The 5,173-nt window shown below is 37.0% G+C and overlaps 1 long non-coding RNA gene across 1 annotated transcript in view; it reads left to right on the top strand.

The window, feature by feature from the left end:
- LOC128248094 (uncharacterized) overlaps nt 1–2,872 on the top strand; it is an 18,773-nt gene extending 15,901 nt beyond the window's left edge. The window contains exon 2 of the long non-coding RNA XR_008264356.1: nt 2,752–2,872. This is a non-coding gene — a long non-coding RNA (uncharacterized LOC128248094). The remainder of the gene's footprint in view (nt 1–2,751) is intronic.
- The last annotated feature ends 2,301 nt before the right edge of the window (nt 2,873–5,173 follow it).

Below are 5,173 nucleotides of genomic sequence, written 5' to 3' on the forward strand. Positions count from 1 at the left end.
ATACATACACACACACACCCGCGTGTGCATACAGTCATGGCTGTATAGTAAGAAGTTCGCTTTCCAATCACAAAGATTTGGGTTCAGTCCCTTTGTGTGGCACCTTGAGCAAGTGTCTTCTACTATAGCCTCAAGCCAACCAAAGCCTTGTTAGAGGAATTGGTAGGTGGAAACAGAAAGGAATTTGTCATATATATATAAATACAGGGTGCGAAAGGTATTTGAGGATATACCTTTTTGGGATCGTTGCTGTATTTTTTGCTCACTCTGTATAATCTTTGTTTCAGAAAATAATGGCAGACCCTCAGCTTACTCAAGAAATGAAGAAGCATGCTGTTATTGTGCTGAGCATAGCAATTTAAAAATATCTCAATTTTTTAAAAGTTGCCAGACCTTTCGTCTACAAAATTTGTAAGGAGTGAGAGACTGAAGATGGAAACATATCACCAGCATCAAAGCATAAAAAGCATTCTAAACACTCTGAAATCATCAGAACACCTGAATTTATCCAGCAAGTTCAACAGACCATTGATTACAATCCCAGAAAATTCATGAAGTCGATTGCAAAAGATCTCCATGTGTCAGAAGGAACAGTCAGAAAGGTTGTCCACGAAGACATCAGATATAAGTCTTATATAATGAGGAAAGGTCAGTTTATCAGAAAAAGCAAAAGAAAATCACTACATCAGATCTAAAAGGTTCTTAAACAAACTGAAAAATCCAGCAGAAGATTTGATTTGGTTTTTCTCAAACGAGAAAAACTTTGACCAAGATCAAAAAGTTAACAGAAGAAATGACAGATGGTTATGTGCAGACCCTTCTGAAGTTCCAAGTGTTATGCTCGAAAGTTGCTAGTTACGCAACACCAGCATCAGCCACATTGCATCCATGAGACCCAGTACTCAAAAGGTGCTTTTTACATGCCACCGGTATGGTTGCCAGTTACATAACACCAACAACAGCCATAGCTATAATTTCACTTGGCTTGACAGATCTTCTCAAGCATAGCATATCACCAAAGGTCTCAGTCACTAGTCATTGCTTCTATGAGGCCCAATGTTTAAAGATCATGCTTCACCACCTCGTCCCATGGAGATATATATATATATATATATATATAAAAATTGAGGAAGTGGAAATGGTAAAATTCAGGCTACATATGTTTCCTAGCTAGCAGATCCTCTGTTGTAATAATTACTCAATGAGGGGCACTCAGCCAGCAGCTACTTATCAGGCAAATGATACTACCTCATAGTAAATATATATATATATATATATATATATATACATACATACATACATATTTGCATTTCCTTAACTTTATGATCTCTTTATATTTTCCTTTTTGCATATGGAGATTTACATGCATGTACGTGCACATTGATACTCTGGGCATCCTGTGATGTGCACCAATATGCATGTATATTTACTATGAGGTAGTGTCTTGGAGAAATTTCGAACCTGGGTTATCATTCCTAAGGTATTTTTCAATGTTATTATTATTATTATTCAGGTCACTGCCTGGAATCGAACTCTGTCAAATGTAAATAATGTACATAATTACTCGTCTCTTAAATATAGAACTGTAAGATATAAGTTTGTTGCGTGTTACTGAATTAGTTTTTGTAGTGTTGTAACACTGTTACATCATCATCATCATCATTATTGTTTAATGTCCACTTTCCATGCTAGCATGGGTTGGATGATTTGACTGAGGACTGGCAAACCAGATGGCTACGCCTGGCTCCAATCTGATTTGGCAGAGTTTCTACAGCTGGATGCCTTTCCTAACGCCAACCACTCCAGGAATGTAGTGGGTGCTTTTACATGCCACCGGCTCGAAGGCCAGTCAGGCGGTACTGGCAATGGCCACGCTCAAAATGGTGTATTTTATGTGCCACCTGCATAGGAGCCAGTCCGGCGGCACTGGCAACGACCTCACTCGAATGTCTTTTCACGTGCCACCGGCACAAGTGCCAGGAAGGCAACGCTGGTAACGATTACGCTCAAATTGTGCTATTTATGTGCCACTGGCATGGAAGCCAGTTAGCTGCTCTGGCAACGATCATGCTCGGACGGTGCTCTTAGCGCTCCACTGGCACAGGTGCCATCACAATTTCGCTTTCACTTGCTCCAACAGGTCTTCCTAAGCCGAGTTTGGTGTCCAATGAAGGAGACTTTGGCATGGGTGCCAGTCATCGAATTTATTTCGATTTCACTTGCTTCAACAGGTCTTCGCAAGCAGTGTTTAGTGTCCAATGGAGGAAAGGTACGCATAAGTGGGCTGGCTACACCCCTGGCAGAGAGGCCTTGGATTATGGTCTCACTTGGCTTGCCAGATCTTATCACACACAAACTCAAGAATATAAGAGGTGGGTGGGGATATATATGTGCAGTAGAGTGTGAAAGGGGTGGGACTAAATATTAGAGATGGAGATTGAAATGAACATAGTAAATAGTATCATTGGGAAGGCTTGACAGGATTTTGTTTTGTTTTTCTGAGATTAATGGGTCTTCTTAAGCACAGCATATTGCCATTCAGCTCAGATTTTTGTCATCTCTTCTGTAAGGCTCAACATTTTCAGGTTGGTCTTCATTACCTCCTTCCACGTTTATGTATTCTTCCATAATGAGCACCAAAAAAGGTTCTAGAAACTATTGAATGTTGTATTTTCTGGTTTTATCAGGACATTTCTGTCATTCTTTCACTCATTATGTAAAAGATTGAACACCTTCAATTTCTCACAACAGCAACAACAAGAGACAGTGGCAGTTGACATGGATTCAAGAAGTTGTTGGGATACAAATCTCTTAACCACACACATGGTAACCATATTTTTCTTCTCACGATTTCAATAAACAATTGTTTCAATTTTGTGTTTTTCCTTCATTAATCCTTTTGTTCCATTCACCATATTTACCAGGGTATACATTATGCTTTTTTACATCTTCAAATGAACTTAAAATTGTCCTGCATCAAATGCAGCTAAATGGTTACGCATGGAAAACCAAGTGACCATAGGTTAGGGACCCATATGAGCTTAACATTACTGGGCACAATAATTATTCCCAATTACAAAATATTGAAAACAAGCCAAGATATTAGTCTATTAACAGAAACTTATGAAAAATGGCTTATAGTACGTCATTCATTTTATGTGAGGTCACATCATCTCATTATATCTCCTTCCTCAGCATATATAACCCACACCTGATATGTGTCTTGTCTTATTTAATGACTGTGTTCCCCTTAAGAAACTTTTTTCTTTTAATTATCTAAATATAGCTAATTCCTCAGATCATTGGATCAGCAAAGCTAATACTCAATGTAGTGTCCATTGCAACAGATACATTTATACAATTTCTGAATCCTCTTTGAAAAAATTCACATCTGCACTATTGTACCCACTCCTTCTCAGCCACATTGACCTCAGCTGTGTCAATAAATTGTTGTTTACAAACACCATCCTTCATTGGACTAAATGAAAGTGAGAGGGTGTGCATCCGTCACAGGGAACCACTGACCAATCCTCTTTGTCATTTCCCTGACTTGTTGCCAAAGATGCGTGTTGGTTGTACATTTTCATGGTGAATATGGATCACATTTAGATTGTTTGGTCTCTTAATGGCTTCTCTCAACTTTTTCAGTGCCTCAATGTACTGCTCACTGTTCAAGGTGTAGCAACATTTCAGACAGTCAAGAGAAATGACATTATTATCATCCTAAAAAAAAAAAACAGTAATCATGACTTTCTCTGATGATCATTGGTTCTTGAAAGGGAACAAGATGTGTAACATCATTCTATGGGACTCAGAATTTGTTTCTGGATCATATAGATACACCCACATTTCACCTCCTGTAACCAGACTGAAAAAATGTCTGCAATAGTTCACTTCAGAAAGTGGATGACAACAAAACCATAATAGAATCATGCCACACACATGGCTCATTGCAGTCACTCAAAACATCACAGCCAGATATATAAATATTACATTTAGTATAGCAATTCTCTTGACCAAAATGTAGGTAACCATAAAACTGAAATACAGGACTCCCATGTCATAGTTTACTTAGGATAAATTTGTGGTTTCAGACTCCATTCCAGCATTCATGCAGTTGCATGAAACTTTAGTCACAAGTTTCAATAAAAAAAAAGATATTCTCTACAACAGGCACTCCTCTCATTTGTTCAGCATTAAGCAACATATGAATAAATGGCATCCATGAGGCAGAACACTCCCATCAAACCAAGAAACAAAAATTGTAACAGATTCAAATAAAGAATGCAATGGAATGAGACTCGAGTTGTGAGACAAAGTCCCGATTTCAGTTTCAATAAAAAAGACTATATATGTGTGTATATATACAAATATACTTATAAGATAAGGATATAATCATAGAATGACTTAGCACTTAAAAATGACTATAGGTAACATTAATTTTTATTTTACATATCTTATCTATAAAGATATAGTTATGGGCTACTGGAAATGACCAGCACCAGTGCTAGAAATAGGTGTCAAATACCTATGATCCACTCTACAATTTGAGAACAAATTGTAGGTATTTGACACCTATTTCTAGTGTTGGTGCTGGTCATTTCCAGTAGCCCTTAACTATAATTATATATGTATATATATATATATATCCTAATGTAGCTGTTATAAAATATATTAAGGAATATATATTTCATGTAGTAAAAACGTTATCAGATATACAACTCAATCCATTGAATAGAATGGATAAATCTGTTTATCAAAAGTTGATAGTCCATTCTAAATTTCTCCTGGTCCACTTTCCATGCTAGCATGGGTTGGACGATTTGACTGAGGACTGGTGAAACCAGATGGTTACACCAGGCTCCAATCTGATTTGGCAGAGTGTCTACCACTGGATGCCCTTCCTAACGCCAACCACTCCGAGAGTGTAGAAATACTTTAATCAAATAAAAAGTATTTTAATTAAATAAGTTCATTCAAAAATTATTTACTCTCAATTAAATTTCACTCATTTTATTTCTCAACAACTATTCTCCATGAGGCATTCTTATGATTTTTTTATTTTTTATGTCTTATATTCTCCCTTTTGGAAAATAGTTTAACTCATCTCGCACTATCCGTTTATTTCTGTAATAATAATTCTTTATACTTTAGGCACAAAGTCTGAAGTTTC

The sequence above is a fragment of the Octopus bimaculoides genome, chromosome 6, assembly GCF_001194135.2.
Source record: "Octopus bimaculoides isolate UCB-OBI-ISO-001 chromosome 6, ASM119413v2, whole genome shotgun sequence".
In the NCBI taxonomy this organism is placed as follows: domain Eukaryota; kingdom Metazoa; phylum Mollusca; class Cephalopoda; order Octopoda; family Octopodidae; genus Octopus; species Octopus bimaculoides.